This window comes from Alligator mississippiensis, chromosome 4 (assembly GCF_030867095.1).
Source record: "Alligator mississippiensis isolate rAllMis1 chromosome 4, rAllMis1, whole genome shotgun sequence".
Classification (NCBI taxonomy): Eukaryota; Metazoa; Chordata; order Crocodylia; family Alligatoridae; genus Alligator; species Alligator mississippiensis.
Window position 1 is genome coordinate 252,849,590 of NC_081827.1, and position 21,668 is coordinate 252,871,257.

At 46.5% G+C, this 21,668-nt stretch overlaps 1 long non-coding RNA gene across 1 annotated transcript; it reads left to right on the forward strand.

The window, feature by feature from the left end:
* Positions 1-729: 729 nt before the first annotated feature.
* Positions 730-12,323, forward strand: LOC109281324 (uncharacterized). The gene is made up of 3 exons (XR_002087930.2): positions 730-7,084; positions 7,825-11,367; positions 12,130-12,323. It is a non-coding gene; the product is annotated as an uncharacterized LOC109281324 (long non-coding RNA).
* The last annotated feature ends 9,345 nt before the right edge of the window (positions 12,324-21,668 follow it).

The window sequence follows — 21,668 nt, forward strand, 5'->3', positions numbered from 1 at the left end:
CCCACAACAGTATCTCCTATTGTCCGGCCGATGGAGGTGTACGTGATCGAGACATGACTCTGCTTGTTCCAGAGCCTCGGACCTCGTCAGGTGATGGATAATTGGTCATGCTTCACCCGCCAGATCAAACAAGTACATGACATTTCCCCGCTGCCTCTCTCCGCAGAGTATGAGTGGCCAGTGGGGCCACTGCACTGGATTTGAATGAAAATTATCTAAGTGTGTGGTTTCCTCCTCACCCCCCCCCCCGCCACCCCCCGCCTTTAAAAACAAGGCTGAAATGTAATCAGATTTACTTTAATGAGGAGAGACTGCGCAAACTCGACCCGTGAAAAAGAACTTGGTGGGTGATCCTGATCTGTCACCATAAACAAAATCAAGTCCGTCTGCATTAGCGTATGGAAAACTTCGGCACAGAAGGAGCACTGTTTATACCCGCACGCTGTTACTGCTTTTCTATCTGTAGGGCTCGGTGCGTGCATTCGCCCACGCCCGTGTAGGTAGCCCATGCTCTACGGTACTTGCCAAGGGTGCCTGCGCTGCAAAATAAAAGATAGCAATAGGAAGAAAAAAAAAAGATAAGATTCAGGATGAACCTGGCTTCAGTTTGCTCTTGTTCAGGATGCATTTATGGATTTGGAGTGAGTCACTTTAAACTTCCCCAAGTAATAGTCTTGGATTGTTTAGTGTGCTTTACTGGGTTACTTAAAGGTTACGGCATCGCTGGCTTATTGTTCAAGTTATGAATGTAGTAAGTCTGCAAGTGACACCTTTCCATGTAACGAGAAGTTAAAGATCAGCCATCACTTTATAACTTCTTTATACGTTGACCTTGAGTTTCTCAGCTCCTTCTTGAAGCCGTAGTGAAACCACCAAGCCACCTGTGAAGAAGATGAGTGCCATCGTTTAAACGTTATGGATACTTCAGGGTAAACCATCTGGAAAAGATCTCACTTCTTTGCACTGCAACCCTCTGGGCTGCCGATCTGGTATAATAATGCTTGTCTTTAATATGCGGTTTTCACAATTTTGCCCCATCAGAAATCAGTCCTCAGCCCCCCCTTGCAAACTGCGGGTAGTCACAACTGCCTTCCCAAGAGGCTACACTTCAAGTTGTGAACCTGTTGCAATTGTCTTTCATTTCTTTTTAAGGATGTATTCTTGTCCTTACGCCGTTAAAAAAAAATAATGAATGGGTTTTGTTTCTTCACCATCTCCAGGCAGATTGGAAACATAGGTTTTTTTTGCAAAACCTGAATATTTCTGAAATTTATACGCTTGTAAAAGCAAGGGCTTGTGAAAGCAAGGGTTTGTGAACTACTTTGCTAATTTAACTCCCAGGTTGGTTATCACTTGGGTGCTTCTACTTGTGTATCAATGTGCTTTAGTTAGTGTGCATTAAATCTAGTGCCTCTGGGCATTTATACACATTTGTCTGCTCTGATGTGCTGACACACATTTTTATACAAATGTATATGTGATGCAGTGCTGGGCACTTTTAAAAGTGCCGGGTGCTGTGTCACATGAATGTGTGCGTTTGCTCACCATTATGATGCACTAGGAAAATGCTCGTTAGCCTGTCTTTGTGAAAGAGCATTTTTTTTAGTGATGCTTTAATGCACATTAAGAGGCTAAACACTGTGCAGTAGCATGTGGGGCAAAAACCGTGCTCACTATAACGCAGTAGTATTAGGCTACTGAGTAGTAAGCGCCACTAAAATCCTGTGCGCCAGTGCTGCTGTGCAGTAGTGAGAATTACTGAGCATTGATTTAACCAAGTACTAGACTAAATGTGCAGTAACTATGGTGCATTAATGAATGTGTAGACATGCCCACAGAGGACAGATTTATTACAGGAAACATAGGCAAGGAAAACAAAGGTTAATACCAAATGCAATTTAAAACACAGCCAACTACAAAGCGCAGTCTGTAGTTTGCAGCCCCTTTGGGGAGACTCCACCCAGGCCCAGGCAGTCTGAGACATGGCAGGAGCTCACCCAAAGGGTTAATTCCAGGGGGCCTGTGGTCCTATACCTGCTGCTCGGCAGGAGAGTCCTATAAGTTGCACCTTGGTGGGGAAAAAACTGCAAAAGAACTGAAAAGAAGGGGAGCCAGACCCATCCTGGGTCCTGGGCCTGGCCCGCCGATAGGCTCAGCTACCTAGCTAGGTGAAGACACAAGAACTGCAAGAGCCACAACAGGGGCCAGGCTCCAAATCCTGACCCATACCTACAAGACACTAATCGTGGTGGTTTGCTCCAGGGATTTATACCCCTGCAGTAGTATCCCACCCCAAACCCAGGAAAGCAAAGAGGGCACAAAGAAAGGGAGAGGAGAGGAGTCCCAGACTCCGAGACTCTCTCACTCCCCGTACCTGAGAGCTTCCCCGCACCTTGACTCCTCCAGTGGGGCCGTCCCTGGGGTCCCCCTCCAGCCTCCAGCTCCCTCTTCCTATGTACCTGGTGTGATATCACCCCAAGTATCCAAAATCAGGGGTCAGCCAGGCCTTCAGCCTTTTTCTTTTAGCCAATTAATTTAAACAGGGCCACTGCCCAGTTTAATCAGCTAGGCTAGGGGTCTGATAACCCTTGCTTATGTGACTGACCCCCCCACTCCCTTTGACTTACAGAAAATAACAGGGAATCCATAGACAAGAGGCCTCACAAAAGCCACAGGTATCTGCATACGTGCAGCATCTCCTGCCCCTCTCTCCAAGCAGGGGGAGAAAACAAGATACTCAAAAATAGACAACATGGGTACATGCAGCACAGCAGAAAGCATAGATATAACCATCATACTTAACTAAAACCATATACAACACCACACTTTGCAATATCAAGTGACTTGTACATTTAGTACGGGTTACACTTGGAAGCAGCAGCAGCAGCAAGAGGAACTTTCAGAGGCATAGAATAAATCAGGATCTATCCAATATATGCTGTTTTGGGAAAGAAATCAGCAGAAAAATTATCGGTCCAGTGGTCTGAGCTCACACTTAGAAGCAAGGAGCTCCTGATTTCAACTGCAACAGCTGCATTTGGTTGGTTTGTTGCCTTGGCCACATTGCTTAATTGGATGCCTGACGAGGTACCAAAGTTTGCATACCTTGCCTTTGCCATGTTTTATCTTCCTCACCCATAAAACATAGATAATAATGTATAAACCCAACTGCCTTACAAGGAGGTGGGGAAGATGAATCCATGCTCATACAGTGCTTTGAAAATGTTAAGTGCTGCATGTTATTGCTTTTAAGAAATGATTTTGATTTTTGAAGGCGGATGTGCCCAGAGACCCATAAAAAGTGTTTATATTTTGAGATCTATCAAATGCCAGGAGTGCAGACATTGTATATCTGTTGAAGGCCAGTATCATTGCCATAAGATTAAGGAGGGGGCGAGGAAAACACGTGGACGCCAGCCAGGAAACTCAGCTATCGTAAGGTAAACAGGAATAATCAACCCAGAACGGAGCAAAACCTCCCTACCAACAAAGCAGAGAGGCGATCGATTTGAAAGCATGCATTTGGGATTCTTGAAGCATGATGACAAAATGAGGGGGGCTAATTAGGGCTGTGGAGAGGCTTTCCAAGCCAGGGCTGTGCTCAAGAGCATCGTTCTACCTGCTGCAGCTCCAGAAACCATGTTGTCTTCAGAGGTCATGGGTAGCTTGAATGCATCTGGGGGTGCTGGCAGGTTGCACGGTGAGCCATCAGCTATGGGGCAACGTGCATATGTCCTTGAGAGCTCATTGGGGAGATGCTGCCCTTTGCATAATGTAGGAGGTCATATCCTGAGAGATCAGTGGTGATGGACTGCTTGGGAGAAATGGGGATCATATTTATGCCACATCCCCCAGCTCTTGGGTGTCTGCATACTTGGTTCTGCCGATCCTGTAATGTCGTGCCTTGTTTGACTGTATGATGTGTATATGCCCTCAAAATACAGCCAACGCATGAACCCTAATGAGTTCAATTAGACAGGCAATGCTTTGAGCCTACCTCTAAACTCAGTGGAAAGAGGAGGAGAGAAGAAGAGTTGGTGGGCAAATTCACTTGCTCTATCATTTTTTAAATCGAAGTCTGTGTAGTGGGGAGAAAGGAAGACCAAGATGCAAAGATGGGGGTTGGTCAACTTGTTCTTATGTCATTAATCCAACCCTTCTGTCCCATGGAGAATCCCCCAAAAACTGTTTCCCAAATGTTTCAAACCTATACCTGATTTGGGGACAGTAAAACTGCCTGAGGCTCCCTTCATCTCTACTGTGGTGTGCAAAAGGCCAACCAGACCTAGAGCAGCTATTTCATAGACATTTTCATAGATTTCATAGACATTAGGGGCAAGACCTCATGAGATCATCCGGTCCAGCCCCCTTGCCATAGGCAGGAAGTCAGCTGGGATCAAGTGACCCCAGCAAGAAATAGATCCACCTGTTTTTTGAAAGAGTCCAGAGTGGGACACTCCTCTATGCAAAAGCCTTGGCTAGTCCTTCACACAGCCTGGAAGAAGGTGGTCCCCACACTTCAGGAGCCCCTGGTCTCCTTGGGGTGCTGTAGGCCGTGATCTGCAAGAATGGCACCATTGTACTGGAGGCGGTAGTGACACAAGGCTCATTATACAAGCTACCCCTTGATCATTTTAGGCCTGAGGAATGAATAGGGTGCATGCACGAAGCCATCCTGAGGAGAGAAGTCCACAAAAAGAAATGGCAGACAAAGAAAGCATTATTATTTCCATTAGTCAATTGGGGAAAAATGAGGTCCAGAAGTGCGGTGAGACTTGGCCAAACCATAAACAGACCCCTGAACTTGGGTGTCTTTCACAGCACAATCCCATCTCCCTATCAAATGTATGGATCTATTTTCCTTTTTCCTAAATGTTAACCTCTGTCTTTGCCCTCTTCTAATCCTCACTCTCTTTCTTAAAGGAAAATGTCAGTCAGGTATAAGGGCTAAGCTGGACTTTCAAACTGAGGAACTTCAATTTGATTGTCCATTCATATTAGCAGGATGTTGGGTGCCACTGTTTTCCTGATTTACAGGTTAGGATGTTATGTCTTGTGTTGTGTCAGGGTTGATGGTAGTTTTATGAGAAGTTTAGATGATGGATTTATAAAGGATAGTTTGGGTAGGGCTGATCCTGCCTCAGGCAAGGGGTCGGACTAGATGTGACCTCCGGCAGTCCCTTCCAGCCCCACATTTCTATGATTTTATGATTGAGCAGGTGAGCTCACTTATCCTTATCAGTGACTGAATCATTGAGACTGAAGCCATGAGAAATATTTTTTGGTGCCATCAAATAGTAGAATTGGAAGGGGTCTCATGAGGTCATCTAGCCCAGCGTCCTGCTCAAGGCACCATCATCCCTGCCTGAACCGCCCCAGCCACGTGTCTGTCTAACTTGGTCTTAAAATCATCCAAACTTCTTGAAGCAGGCTGTTCCAATGCTTGATCACCTTCATAGTCAGACATTTCCACTGCTTCTCCAATCTAAAACATCCTCCACTGCAGCTTGAGGCCATTGCTCCTAGTCCTGTCCACTGTGACCACAGAGGAGAGTCTATCTCCACCCTCCTTATAATCACCTTCAAGATTTTGAAGACTGCTATCAGATTCTCCCTTAGTCTTCTCTTTTCTAAACAAAATAATCTTAGTTCATTAAGCCTATCCTCATAAATCATATTTTAAAGGCCTCTAATTATTTTGGTCACTCTCAGCTAGACTCATTCTAATTTGTCCACATCTGTTTTGAAGGGAGGGGAACAAAACTAGACACAATACTCTTGGGGAGGCCTCCCCAGTGCTGAATAGAGGGAGAATCACTTCTCTTGATTTGCTATTGGCCCTTTTTGCAACAAGAGCACACTATTGGCTCATATTCAGCTTGTGGTCCACTATGATCCCTAGGTCCCTTTCTGCACTGTACCTCCCCCAGTCTATTTGTGCAGGCAATTGTTCCATCCCTGGTGCAGGACCTTGCACTTCTTCATTTGAAGTGTCATCCAGTTAATTGCAGATGGTTTCTCCAGTTTGTCAAAGTCATTTTGGATCCTAGCCCTTGCCTACCTCTACCCAACTTGGTGTCCTCCACAAATTTGCTAAGTGCACACTCAGTTCCATCTTCCAACTGCTGAACATTTAATTAGGTGCCTACATGCAAATAGCTCTGATTGACTGTCTGTCCATATGTATCAACATCTAGCCAAATACATGTTGGCAGGTTCCTACCCCCTGACCTGGGCAACAGGAATGAAGCTAAGATACGTATTTCAGGGGCAGGATGGAGGTATCCAAAAGTCAAAGGATGCAGACTAACCCTTGCCTATTTCAAAATTTCCCTTAACCAAAAGGGATTTGGTTAAGATGTCAGGCAGAAGGCAGGGCAGGGTGGCATCTTGGAGCCTAGCTCGTTTAAAGGCACGAGTTTTTGTAGGCAACAACCTACTTTGCTATGATCTGATGAAGTAGGTCATTGCCTAAAAATGCTCAGGTCTCCCTCAACCAGTAGGTCTCTAAGGTGCCCTTCCTTTTGTCTGACTTCTGACTAACATGGCTAACTACCTCTCCACCAAGGTGCCAGAAAATACCAGTGAATGTTACAAGCAGAAAAGAGTACGAGACCATTGAGTTCTGGCTGACTGCACTGACAACTCGGCGTTAAAAATAGACATGAGCCTTGTTTGTTATCCATAGCGAAGAGGTTCATTTCCAACCCTATGCTGCGATGGCCATAAGGTTCAGGGTAGCTTATTTCAGAGATGTGAGTTTCCCAGCAACATTCGCTGATGTGTGATCACAATACCGACCCATTGTGACATCATGGGACCCAGGGCTTTAAGTAGCAGGAAGCCTCCATGGGTCTCTTCACAAGCTCAGGCACCATCCGAGCAGACAGGTTTGCTTGGCCTGACCAAGCCATGAAATTGCTTCTCCTGGGGTCTTGAAGCCACCAAAGAGAAGCAGTGATGGCGAGATGTGGAAGACAACACCTCCGCCAGCCCAGAAACTATGGGCCCTTGAAGAGGAGACAGAGGAGGAGGAGGAGAAGAAGATGCAGCTGGAAAAGGGCACCACTAAAGAAGAAGAGGGGTAAAGTCAAGAACTATTTTCATATTTCTTCCTTTGCAGCGATTTAGCATGAAAGAGAGGGTGCGAAGGCATGGGGAGGTGAATTTGATTTTAAGAACTAGAAGTGAACGCGGCAGGTCAGAGGCTATTTTGTCTTTGGATTTGGTAGGTTTCTATCTGCATTCTTTCATGCCTTGCACTAGCTGGCATTGTCTTTAATGCAACACTTGTACTGTTTAGGGTGAGAAGCTCCTTGCGCATTTGTACAAGGGATAGCCCAGTTGGGGTAGACAAAGGGTTGAGGGAAAAGTGATGATCCTTTCGGTATTAGAGAGGGAGAACTAAATAGCAAGGAAAACACGTGACTTGCCCAAGATCATACAAGATGTCTGTAACCATTCCAGGATCAGGTCCCAGGTTTCCACAGTTTTGGTCCAGTGTCTTAAACCATGTCTATACCACTTCCCCACATCCAAGGTCCAGCCCTGAGGAAATAAACCCAGCTCACTCACCCCTCAATTAGGAAGTGCCCCTCTTCTTCCCGGTGCATGGAGCACTCCTGAGTGCCCCCAGGTTCACCCTCAGATTTTTAGGGGAGAGTGTGATGTTTCCACATGTATAGCAGGGCTTATTTCCTTCCATGATGAATCTAGAGGTGGTACAGGATGACCTAGACCATCTTAAAATAAATAACGATCAACACTGATACTTGTTTTGTCTTGTAGGTTTACAGATGGTGATAGTCTCTCCTGTCTTTACAGGTTACGTTCGTGTTATGACCACCTATTACTACTGGCCGAACTGATACATGTTCCCTGCCCTCCAGCCTGTCTTCCAAAGGTCATCTCGTTGGCAGCCCATTAGCCATCAAGCCATCCGCTTCTTCAGAAAGGCAACCATGACCATCACTTAAGACACCAAAAAACCACCCAGCCTAGTGACTTCCCCAAGACCCAGGAAGACTCCTATCATAGGAGAAAAGGCATCAACCTGTCAGTAAACTTGTAAAAGGCAGCTCTTGTGTGGCCTATATTTAATTTTGACATGTTTTCCACTGTGAGGGTCTGTGTGGATGCGTGCGTACAACTACACCTGTTCCCCTATAGAAGGGTTGGGAATTATTTTCAACAAAGCAGTTGTGGTCCAGCCACGAAACCTGTTAGTGAAACAGCATGTGTGGGGAAACGAGAAGTTCTTGCTTCAAAAATGGAGGCCTCCATGCTGATTTACACCTTAGGAAAAAAAAACATCTTGGGATCAAACTCCCCTTTCCTTTATGACACCATCATTGATACCATTGACAGCCAAATAAACACGTGCTTCAAACAGGAGGGAGAGAAAAAAATTAGTTGTCACCTACTCGGGGCTGGACCCGATGATCTCGTGAGACCCCTTCCAGCCCTAGTGTCTATGAAACTAGGAACTTTAAAACAGTCCTCATTGAATTCAGGAGGTTTCCTCCCCTGGAGCCACTATTCATACCACCTGCTTCAGCTTTGCACCCTTTTATTGGAGGGTAAGAAGCCAGAAGGTTTATTAAACAATCCAGGGCATGTTTCACGGTTGTCTTTTGATTTCTGGCTAAACTGCAAAAACACAGGCAAAATTATCCCTTAGCAGGCATACGGCAAGAGACAAATCTGACCCATATGGTGTATCCCATCACCCACATATTCAATGAAACCATATGAATAGCAGCAACAGATAGGAATATGCAACACCCCAGACTCTAGGGCCCACTCTGATCTCACTCATCCCATTTTTACAGCCAACTGTGCAGGTTTGTTACAGATTGGTGCAGATTTGGCAATGCTAACAAAGTCATTCCAAATCTAGAAGAAGGTATGGGAGAAGAGACTTCCCCCAGGCCAATGGTCTTTCGAAGTTTTACTGTAACAGTGGGAGAGATGAGATCTTTGCAACTCACTTGAAGACATCGGGTTTTCTAGAAAAATGCAAAATCTTTCCTTGTGCTGTTTCTTCACCTCCTCCAGATGGAGGAAATAATCCCTCTGAAGAGCCTGTCCCTGACTAAAACTGGTTTATCCCTTCAATAAACTCTTGTCCAGGTGAGTGGTTTGCCTGTGTCATACCATGGGAGCATTCTCCCATGATTCACCCTCCCACATCCCTGCAAGAGGGATGATGGCTGGGCCCATGGTAGACAAGATGAGTAGGACTTCCCCTGATGGAGGTTGCATTAATTTTAGGTGTCTCAGCCAGGGTTTAGCAGCCTGCATAGGCATTAGGGCTATCTCCTTGGTCATACAGAGCTTGACCAAGTGAGTTAACGACCTGGGTTTTGTAGCTGGGACTTTATATAAAAGAAGAACAGAACCAAATTTACCTGATCAGGCACAGTACCTTTTCATACTCATACAGCACATGCTTTTTGTAGCAACAATACTGTCTTCTAGCACCTCCCCTCTATCTCTCCGACAGTCACAGAAGTTCAACTTTTGCTTCCACTGACCCCTTGCTGGGTTCTCCAACAAGCCCCTTTGTGCCTTCTCTCTGGCACCTCTAGCATTTGGAAGAAACTCTCTAAACACCTGTAAAATGTGTCTCAATAGCCTTCTCTAAATCATCCCATTTCCCCTGGACTCTTCCTTGCTGTAAGGCCTACAGAAAACATGGCAGGACTTAGGCTTTTATGTACTATGGGGACTATCTCATTGAGTTGTCAGGGATGCCAAGTTATCACAGGAACATCAGGTATTAAAGTCAGTGCCGGTAACATCTCCAGCCTCTGACTTCATCATCAGGCATCATCAGTGACATCAAGCTGAGAGTGCAATCAGCCATCAGATTCATCTCATGGTTACGCCCAGATTTGCAAAGATTTTGTAGGCAATATGGCCTGTCCTGGAAGAACAGTTTATAGTCACTTCCCTTGGAGGAAATCAGACAATACGTCGTCCCACAAGTTCACTCAGGTGCTATCAGCTGCATGTCCATGCAGGGTCTAGAGAATTAATGGGATCGTTGTGATTTATTGGCAATTTCTGGGATCAGTTGCATCTTTCTGTGGGTTCTAACTACACTCCGTTACAGGGAAGGATTAATTAATCTCATGGTTTTGACAGACTTGGCTAGCATAGCTGGCTAGAAATTACTGACTCGGCTGCAATGGTGCAGAGAAGGACCTGGTGGTTGCTGTGGACCATAAATTCAATATGAGCCAGATGGAGATGGGCTTTTCTCTGTGGTCATAGGGGACAGGGCTAGGAGCAGTGGCCTCAAGCTGCAATAGGGGAAATTTAGGTTGGAGATTGGGTGGCACTTGTTGACTGTGAGGGTGGGCAAGCTTTGGAGCAGGCACCTAGAGACATTGTGCACTCTCCATCCTTGGAAACAAATGCAGGTTAAACAGACACTTGACTGGGATGGTTTAGTCAGGGATGATCCTGCTTTGAGCAGGGGGCTGGACTAGATGTGACATCATGAGGTCCCTTCCAGCCCAATTTTCCTAAGATTCCTCAGACTATCAGAGGATAAAAAAAAACATATGCATTGGATTATTTGTTGATATTTTGGGGGTGTTGAACCTTATTGAAGTGTAACTGCTACACAGCGAGCCTGGTCCATTGATGGGAGGTCAATTAGGACATGCAAAGAAATTAAGAAATATTAATTAGAAATAGCCACCTCCCAATGCAATGCCTTGACATTGCTTCTTATAGTTCTTCCTGCCTCTCACCTTTTCCTCTTTGCTATTATTGTTCTTTCTATTCTCTGACAATGAGGCAAGGGCTTTCAGGGCACGGCCATACCTCCCCTATCCTATCCGCATTGCTAGCCCTCGTTTTCAGCGTGTTTTTCTCCACCTTGCAACACAACACCCAGTGCAAACTCAGCTTTATAACTTTTGGTGTCTCATGAGAATGGTTGGATTCTGTCGGAGGAAGAGGCCATTGTTATACAATCCAGCGCAACTGCAACACAGTTTCTATAGCAACAGAAAAGCCTATGACTGTTATTTCCATATATGGCAATGGCTGACCAATGTGATGCATCATGGACCTACGCTGAGCCTGACATGTCACAGTCAATGGACTCTTGAGATACGGACCAGCTATGCTTCACCTCACCACCCAGGGAAGACCAAAACCCAGCAACCAAGAGAGGTGACGGGCTCCATCAGAAGGTAGCAATCCAGCAGCCAAGACCTTGAAAGGAGAAGATGGCGAGATACAGGCGATACCACCGGCATCGCAGCAGAAAAAGCATCCACTTTCGGGAGCACGGGAGGCACAGGAAGCAGGGAAGAGGGAGAGCCAGGAGGAGGAGAGGCAGGAGAGGAGGTACAACTTCATTATGGTCTACTATCTTAACTAGGCGCTGCTGGGTGAGGTCTGCCCTGAGCTGGAAAGAGTCCAAACGTCTGAGCTGGGAGGTTGTAGGCCCTTTATTACTGACAATTATCTGTGATTCATTTTTAATCTGAGCACTAAGGCTCTGGGCTTTTGGCCAAAGAGGATCTGGGGTGACTCTGGAGTGATCATACCCTGCAGCACAATGATCGCTGCAAGGGCTTACACAGCCACGGGTCTGTTCTTTTACACTCTTTTACTATAGCTTATGGGGGGAAACTGGGGGTGGGGATAATTAGTCTCACTCAATTGCTCTTATGATATCAGAAGAAACACTGATATCATAAGGCAACTTTTTCAGACTCAAGACACCCTTGGAAAATGCCATCTCTTAGTTTTCCCTCATTTTTTGACTATGGAAAAATAATAGAGCAAGTCTGCTGTTGCAAAGATCTCAGAAAGATCCCAGCAGCCGAATGCTTTGAACACTATGGATTCCTATATAAAATCAATGGGTTGATCTGGTGTATCGTGCCTACCCGTGCTAATACTGTGCAATACCCCATGGCACCCTTGAAAGGATTTCCACAGAGGAGACACAGCTTGGCATTGTGGTGTGAACACAAATCTATCCCATGATTAAAATATTCACATGGCTCAATTCATTTTCATTCCTCTTAACTCAGAAAGCACTGGGAGTGGGACAGCTTTTCAGGGACCTTGGCTGACCTGTTCCTATTTCTTTTTCCACAGGCAGGCGCCACTACCATTATAGGAGGCGAGTGTTTTATTGATCCATCAGCTGCGATTCGGAAACATGCCGCCGCCCCGACTGCATTAGGATTGCCACCTCTGGTGCATGAAACCATCTTGCTTTCTGGGAGCTGAAGGAGCCGTAGTCAACAGCCACCTGGCAATAAACTGGGTTGGATGAGTTTTGTCCTGCATTTGTATTTGCCGTCTCTTCTTTTTGTTCCCAGAGAGATCTTGCCAAAGAGAAGTGTCATAGGATCATAGCATCACATGAAAGTAGGGCTGGAAGGACATCTAGTTCAGCCTCCTGACTAAATCATCCCAGCCAAGTGTCTGTCTAACCTGTTCTTGAAAATTTCCAAGGATGGAGAGTGCACAGTTGCACACACCAACTGCTGCAGCTTCCTTAGCCTGACGAAGGGTTTTTGAACCCGAAAGCTTGCTTAATAACTATTCTCCAACCATTTGGGTTGGTGTAATAAAAGATATCAAATTCACCCAAGGAACCTTGTCTGCCAGTTTCTCTAGGTAGCTTAACTACCCTCCTAGTAAGGAAAAATCTTCCTAATCTCCAATTTCCTCTGCTGCAGTTTGAGGCCATTCCTCCCAGTTCTGTACCCTACAGCCACAGAGAAAGGCCCATCTCCATCATATTTATAATCACCCTTCAGGTATTTGAAAACTCTTAGCTATTTTCCCTCCCGCAGTCTTTTCAGAACATTACACTGGAGCAAATGCCTCGTGTGTCTGCATGCAGAAAGAGACTTGGTAGGTGCTTTTTAAAAAACAAATGCTATAATGGTCGGTTAAAAAATGTGATGAGACTAAATGAGGAAGCAGTCTTCTTCCAAAAAGCATTTTATACAATCATAGCAAATGAGGGTTGAAGGGAGCTCAGGAGGTCACATCTAGTCCAACTCACTTCTCCAAGCAGGACCAGCCCCAACTCCATCATCCCAGCCAAGGCTTTGTCTACCTGGGCCTTAAAACCCCCCAAGGATGGAGACTCCCCCACCTCTCTGGGTAACCTGCCCCAGTGCTTCACCACCCTCCTCGTGAGAAAGTTTTTCCTAATATCCAACATAAACTTTCCTTGCTATTTGCTATTATTCAGATGATGATTACTCAGGACATGACTAACTGCTCAGAGTTGCTCATCTCGTGGCAGTAATAGCACGGAGTGGATTTCCAATCCCAGAGGATAACCACCTCTTCTTGCCAACGAACAAAGAATTGAATAAGGAATCGATCTTCCTAACAGTACGCTCAGCATGGACATGAATGAATCACACTTCTCTTAATGCTTTTCTGTGCTCATCTGAGATCAATAAACCTCTCAAGGTTCATAAGTTCATTTCAGAATATGCATAAGATGATAGGTATGACATGGGGTAATGTCATAAGACGCCGGCAGAACTCCCTTAAGCTATAATCCCAGCAGCACTCCTGAACTAAGAAGGATCAATACACACGTGGAAGATGGATGAGGATGAGGATATATGGCACATGCTGGAGATAGAGTGCATACAGTAATGGAGAAAATGCTCCTGGTGCACTATCAGATGGAGGGGTGTTTTCTTAGGGTCCCTCTTGAATGCAGAATTAAATAAAGGTTATTATTAAACCCTTCTCTTAAGTCTTGGGAGTTAATTCAGCCATCAGACTCTACAATGCACAGAAGCACTGGTGATGGGGCGTCATTCTCTCCAAGTTGCTAGGCCTGGGTTTTCCCATTTGTAAACTGGAATAAGAGCTCGTGCCTTGCCTGTCTCATGGGACCAGATGCTTCCAGGTGCTGAGTAGGTCCCATGAAAAGCTGAGCCCCTGCCCTGCCTATTTTACCGGCGAAAGAGTACAATTGCTCCTCCGTATACTTTTGAACTGTGCTTACTCACATGATTTCTGAGCACCCTGCTTAGCAAAAGCCCCTGGGTCTGTAGCACTCTTGTGCTGCTCCATGTTATTTATTGATTTTAGTGTTAAACTCTCCATTGGACAAGGTCAGGCCAGGTTGTTTGGGTAGATGCAATATCTTTTATTAGACCAAGTAGTTGGAAAAAAGTCCTCTGCATAGGACAAGGCATTACAAACACCAGCATGTCTCCTTTCCCCCAAAGCTTGCACTTCAACACCCTCTTCACAAACTCTCCCCACAAAATCCTTCCCCAGGCCCCAGGATCACCAGCTTTCCTCCAGCATCTGTCAGAATAGATGGGCTTGTTGATATACCTGGGGATACAGCAAATCTTAGGCCATTTAGTGTGAGGCAAGGAGGGGGAGATCTTTGCAAAATGAAGGGAGTAAACTCAAGGAAGGCCTCAAAGGTGTAGCGTGATATCGGAGGGGTTGCTCCTCTAGAAGCAGCTGGGAGGTCTCCCCAGACCCCCAGGCAAATGCTGCAAATACTGCCTATGCATCCTCAGTGGGGTAACAATGACAACTGAGGGCCGAGCGTGTTACCTTAACCCATGAAATCTCCCTTTCCATGCACACGGGGCAGAAGAAAAGTGTCTTGGACACAAAGTGGAAGATGTTATTACTTCCAGGACCATTCATCTGGAAGACTCTTGGTAGATAAGCTCTGCTCTTCCAATTTGGGATCGACAGACTCTGTGTTGCAACTTGGACAGGTGTCTCCGTGCGGGGTGGGCGGCTCTGGATTCTTGATTTGGTCCACGACACACTGTTTCTGCCTCTCCTGCTTTAGGGAGAAGGGGATACAGCCTTTGAAGCCTTATCCAAGTCCCTTAACAACCTGTGACATGACTGATGGGATCTCCAAAGGTGTCAGCGTGCAGGCAGTGGTTTGGCCTCGAAAACTGGCTCGTTTTCATCCTCCTTGGTTTTGTGGCTCCCAGCAGGGTGGGAATGATGTTGGTGTTTTAGAACTGCTCGGTCACTTGTCTTCCTTTTCATATTGCTCTCACCCTATTAATATTCCCAAAGCCTAACCCTTGCTATGATGGGCTCATCGAATCAGAGCATTCAATGAACCTTGCTCTGGTTGTTCAAGATTAAGCTATTCAGAGGAGATGACAGTCCTCACACATGCCAATGACTCACTCAGTCCCTTTGTGCAATCTAAGTCCATCCAGATGTTGACCTCAGCACAGATGCTATGCTCTTCATCTGCTCTGCTGTTGCTGAGCCACTTGCAAAAGGGATGACGTGACTGTCGATGAGGAAAGACATGCCTACACAAAGGGTGGAAGGTGTGGTAAGATGGCAACGATCTCCTCGATTTAATAACGCGCCGCGCTGGAAGTTGCCTGAGCGACATTAATGACTTGAGCTTGGATGGATAACGTTTGGTTTTCCGGGGGTGGAAATGAGCAGACAAGGTGCAAGGCAGTGGATAGACAGAGCTCGAATGGATCTAGTTTCGTAGGTGACACTCTTCCTGTTGCTCCTAGGAGCATGAGGTTTCAGATGAGATATAGTCTTGAGGCCCCGTATAAAAATCCACAGCACTTACTGTCTGAGCAGGGCATTAACACTGCTATCCTCATGAAATACTAAGTAAGGCAATCATCTTCCTTCAGTGTATCTTCCTCTCCCACTATTACTTGAATTCACTTTTTCCTCCCCTGTTTTGTCCACACTTACCGACATTTGTTTTAGAAGTGCTGGCCACTGAGGACTCCTAGGCCAGGTCCTCATCTGGAGCTCCATCACCTCTGATTATAGCCTGGCTGACACCCGATGAGAAGCTGACCTAGAAGCATAGAAAATTAGTCTGTTCAGAACATTACATTGGAGCAAATGCCTTGTGTGTCTGCATGCAGGAAGAGACGCAGTAGGTGCTTTTTTAACAAAAAAACTTCAATGTTATAATGGTTGGTTAAACAATGTTATGAGACCAAATGAGGAAGCAGTCTTCTTGGGAGATAAAGAGCTCAAAAAGCATTTCATTGAATCATAAAAAATGAGGGTTGAAGGGACCTCAAGCGGTCATATCTAGTGCAACCCCCTGCTCCAAGCAGGACCAGCCCCAACTACATCATCCCAGCCATGGCTTGGTCTACCTGGGGCTTAAACACTTCCACGGATGGACCTGTGACACTAGTCAGCGTACATGCCTGTAGGCATCCCTTCCCTGCCTTTGCAGCTTTCTGGGAGGTTTTATCAGAAGGAGAAAACCCTGTGAGATGGAAATCGTGCGAGGAAAGTGCCAAGTGAATTGTTTTCCATGCTATTTCTTTCCTGCTTGAATCTCTATGGACTGCGTAGCTTTTTCCTGACTTCAATCTCTTCTTCCTCAACCCCCGAAGATTTTTTCCAGGTCTTCCTGTTTACCAGGTTTCTGGACTCAGATTTAGGGATTGTACCCTCAGTTCAGTTCCCATCCCGGTGGATGCATATCCGTAAATGGCCCTTTACCTTCTTGTTGGGCAGCTCAACTAGGGACTGAATGACATGTCCATTGGCTCAGCCTGCCCAACTAAATTGAGAAAACCCATGAGGAAATACTTTTCCAACTGTAATAAGCCCTTGAAGTGCTGACAGGTCACCATGACCCTAGAGTTGTTTTCTGCTCAGGCATAATCATCACCGCTAAAAAAAAATAAATAGATTTGATCGATGTTTGATTTGAAGGGGGGGGGGGGATTCTCCAGTTGCTCTGGAGTAAATTTTTTTTTAATTCAGATATTGAGAGCCCAGTACTTTTAGGGGCGACCTTTCTATTGGATTCATAAGAATAACTGAAAAAAACCTGTTGTTTCAATTTCTAGCGTGCCAGGTTGCATGCATTTCCAACAGCCTAAATCCCTGGCTATTAAAGGCTCTACTACAAGGGAGAGCAATTGCATGCAGACTACATTTCTCTGCAGTAAGGGCTTTAACTTGTCATTTCTGAAGACCTCAAGCACTGCATAAAGGAGCTGACAAAGCTTTAGTGGCCAAGTCAGAAACACATGGCTGAAATGCTCCGAGTCAATCCTAAGGAACAGAGGATGGCGGGCTGCAGTTTAGCAATGTTTTTCTCCGACCTGGGGAAAGACACAAACTTTCTAAGAATAAGACCTTGGTTCACAGAAAGAAACTCTCCAAGAGCTGGGAATGCGTGGAATTTGTTAGCACGACTCTCCCTCCCGAGCCCCGGAGAGGTGGAGAACCAGCAAGACAGAGACGTCTGGCCGGCGAGGCAATTTAGCCCATGTGCCGGAGAAAGTGTTGCTATGTTTTTTAATAAAGGACAGCCACAAAAATGTTCCCCTCAGCCTGTGAGAAAGCTGCTGTCCCAGAGCATGTGAGCTGAAGTGTGAGAAACCACAAAAGCTACTCATTCAGAAATACAAAATGTTGTCCTAATTATACCCCCGGAGAAGCAATTCCACCTGCAAATGCACTTCGACTGAGTGCTGGAAAAGTTCAGGCTAGCCTTGCATAAAGCTAGAGCAATACGGGGAGGGGGATCGCTTCTGACTGCAAACCTCGGAGCAAGACAAGCCAGACAAGGAGAAGAGTGGTTGAGTGAAAGGACAATGTCACCCAAGAACAAATGGTATCAACTATGAGCATCGTTGACTGGAAATTGGTGGGAGGGTCTTAAACGGCAGTGAAGGGAATTCTCCTCTTAGGCTCTTGGGACAACCTCAAGAGGGGTTTTGTTCAGTTTATGAAGGGGATTATCTGATTGGGTGGCAAGTGATAGCTGGAGGCTAGCCTCAATGGCCCTAGAGGCCCTTTTTAGCCCTTTGTCTTTGATTTCTGGGGTGAATCACTGCCAATGAGATACCTGTCAACTATGTATGTTCACCCCAGGAAAATGTGTTTCAAAAGTGTTACCCATCAGAAATATTGAAGCCCTTAGGAGATGCGCTTGTTCTTGAAGACCTGATTTGGCAGCCTCCAAAGATGCAGAGTCCCCCCTTAGCGGCAGAAGACTCCTATTAGTCCTCTTTTCAAAATTTGACCATGGGTTTTTCTGAATGGTCTTCCCACCCAACTGGGCTTCTCCAGCTCTTACTACCATACTTTTCTGAACTTGGAGCTTGGAACGGATGGCAGAGTGATATCCTGCCCCTGCAGAAGGGTTTCTGGGTTTATTCATTGTGCACTCGCAAGAGAGAACAATCCCTCTTGTAGGGCTGTGCAAAATTTCACCGGCTGTTTTGTTTCGACTCATTTTGAGCTTGAAACAACGACATCAAAATGAAACAGAAGGCTTTGAAACAGCTTTGAAACAAAACGAGGCCAGTCGAAATGTTTTTTAAGTTTCAAAATGTTTCGAGTTTCGAAGCAGCAGCCAGGTGGCGGGAGGCAGGGGGGAGCCAGGGCTCAGCTCCGCAGCCCCATGTCGCTCAGCACAGTGGGCAACCACCTTCCACCGCCGGGCTGCACTCTGATTGGTATGCCCAGCCAGTGGCGGTAGGCCCGCAGAGCCGGGGCTGCTCTCCATTTCCCACCACTGGGCTGAGTTCCACGCGGCTGTGAGCTGCTGGGACCCGAGCCTGGTGTGGGGTGGGCAGAGCACAGCCCCGGGGCTGCACCCTGCCCCCCACACTGTGCTGCAGGCTGCTGGGATGCCCCGCTGGTGCCGCGGGGAGCAGGCGGGGGGACAGGCATGCCAATCTGGGGCAAGGAGGGTCTTTGCACGAGCTGATCTGCCCCGGCCCCATACTGGAACTGGCTGGAGGAGGGTGTGGGCCCAGGGCAGATCAGCTGGTGCGGGGACTCTCTTCCATCCTGGGATCAGGGTGTCAAGTCCCTGTTCCAACTGATCTTCCCTGGCCCCTTGCCACTGGCCGCAGATGGCAGCACCCATCTCCTGTCAGCTGGTAGGCAGATCAGGGGCCTGCCAGCACCCCCAGGAGGGCTGCGGAGGCTGTGCCAGAGTTCTCCTGGGAGTGTGATCCCCCGATCTGCCTACCAGCTGACAGGAGCCAGGTGCTGCTGCCTGGGACTGGCAGCAGCACCGATCTTCCTGATGCCGGTCCCAAGTGGCAGCACTGGGTTTCTCTTGTCTGGCAGGCAGATCTGGGGTTTGCACTCCCAGCACAGCCCCTGAAGCCCTCCTGGGGGTGCCAGCAAGCCCCCGATCTGCCTGCCTGCTGCATTTTATATTTCCCTATAATAACTATGGGCAAAACATTGAAACAGCATTGAAACAGCAAAACAGTTTTGACAAAATGAACCAGAACAGTGGTTTTGAAACAAAATAAAACTCGAAACAAAACACTGTTCTGTTGAAACTGAAGCCGAACTGGAACGGTGCTGTTTTTCACTGCCTTGCTCTCTTGGATCACAAACACTGTATCTGGAGGGTCCGTACTGATCTGCTTAACATTTGAGTAGTCAGTCTGGTGAACATGAAAACAATATCCATCTTATCAACAAGCTGGGCATGCACCATTGGGAAAGGTGCTGCTATTATGTATATTGAAGTAGCATCTAGAGCAGGGGTGGGCAAAATACGGCCCAGGGGCCAGATCCGGCCCACCAGGCCATTCTATCTGGCCTGTGGGGCCCCTAAAAATTTAGAAAATGTATATTTATTTGCTCCTGGCTTCCTGTCAAAGATGGCAGGAGCCAGGAGCAGTAGGACCCAGAGGAAGCTGGCAGCAGGACCCAGTAGCAAGGACCACCCTAACCCCACCTCCCCAAACAGCCCCCCTGCCTAGCAGAGGCTTCTGGCCTGGGACCATGGGGCTGTTCCTGTTACCCTGAACTGGAGAGGGAAATGCAGCCCTTGACAGCTTGCCATAACTTGATAAGTGGCCTCCCACCCGAAATAATTGCCCATCCCTGATCCAGAGGTATGAATGGAAGTAGCCCCCTGTTGTGCTCAGCCCTTATCATATCATGTCCCCAGAGATTTTACCATCCAAAGAACCAAGGTATATGAAGTACACGAGGTGAAACAGAGATCAAGTTGAAGATGAAGATGGGAAAAGAATCCAAGAGTCTGGAATCGGTGCTCAGAGCTGCTCCTGCTAGCTTGTGCCTATAAAACAGCACCCCCTCTTCATTTTCCACTATAAAACTCCAATACTCTTCCTGCATGCTGCATTTTTATTTGGTTTATTAGCTCATCCAAGAAATACATTGATTTACCCTGTAGCAAATCATGCCAGCATCGGGAGAGCTATAGCTGAATTTATGATCTACTCAGGAAATAGTCATTGCTGGCCATCCTCTTGTTTTGAATTTTACCGTTCTGTCTGACTCAGAAGAACATATTTTTATGCCCTTCCAGCTGTGGGTAAGTCTTATTTACAGATACTAATAAAAGCTATTCTCCTTTCAAAAGGTTAAATCCTGCAGTTCTTATGCAAGGCTTGGCCCTAAGGAGGGCTGGGTTCTGTGGTTTGCCTTTGTCTTATGTTATGATTTTCATTGGGTCTTCTATATCTATAGGGTGATCCAGAAAGAGGGGCCAAGGAGACATGATGGGGTAACATGGTATAGAACTTGGATGGACATGAGTTTGAGATGACCAAACACAAATGCCACAATCATTTTAGGCTCAGAAGAATTGGGACTGCTGGCAGCTTTATATCATTGTACCTGACTATTGTGCCTACCTTGAGCAATGGGAAATGCCTTGTCTCAAAAGGTGTCCTGTGATGGGAACACGGAAAGAGTCAAGGAACTGACATATGAAATCAGACATCAGCTGTTCTTCCACCCTCACAGCCTCGGCATCATTCAAAAGAGGATGGCCAAGGATGGCCAGTTTTAGTTGAAAAGCTTAACAGAGTTTAAAAACTAGAAACAGTGTGAGAAGTGCATGTGTCCATTGACAATACTTCACACCATCTTTCCTGCTCATTTAGCTACTCATATGGCCAACTTCACAATTTGATCTTGTAAACCTTACCCAGGTCTGGGTTTTGCTTTTGGATTCACAGCCTGTGGAAATGTGGAATATTTCTAACCCTGCTTGGATTGTGAAACTCAAACTAAAATCTTTATTTCCTTTAAATGCTTCTTCCCTTGTGAACTTTTGCATGAAACCTGGGGAAATAAGATGACAAAAAGGGCCCTGGTTCAACTTGAAACAGACCACAGGGCATAAGGTGTCAGATAAAGGAGATCTCTTACAATAAAGGGATCATCTGAGGCTGGAGAAACCTAAATCCAGGGAGGGGGATCAGGGGATAAGGAAGAAAGGAAACAAGTCTCTGAAGTCCTGAAGTCTGGTGGCAGAATAAGAGTAGCAGTAGGGTGGGAGGGGAAGGAGCCCTTCCTCCAAGCAGTGTAAGGGATAGTAGTAGTCAGCCATCTCATCCTTCTCACCTCTCCATCATCTCTTGCCTTTTTCATGTCCTGAAGGTTGGAGTAACTCCAGGTGCCTTGTCTCCCACACTTCTCCTGTTCTTTGTGAGGGAGGCAGTATCTTGGCTTCCTCATCTCTCTTAGGGGAAGGGGCAACAAGGTTACCCCCTGTTACCCCTTGTCTATCAGAGAGTCTGCTCACCCAACCCCAAGAGTGGCCATCGACCCCAACCACACCAACCCCAACCGTAACCCACCTCGATGCCCCATCAAGGAAGAGCTGCTCCCTTGGAAAGCCTCAGGTAGCTGGGGCCACA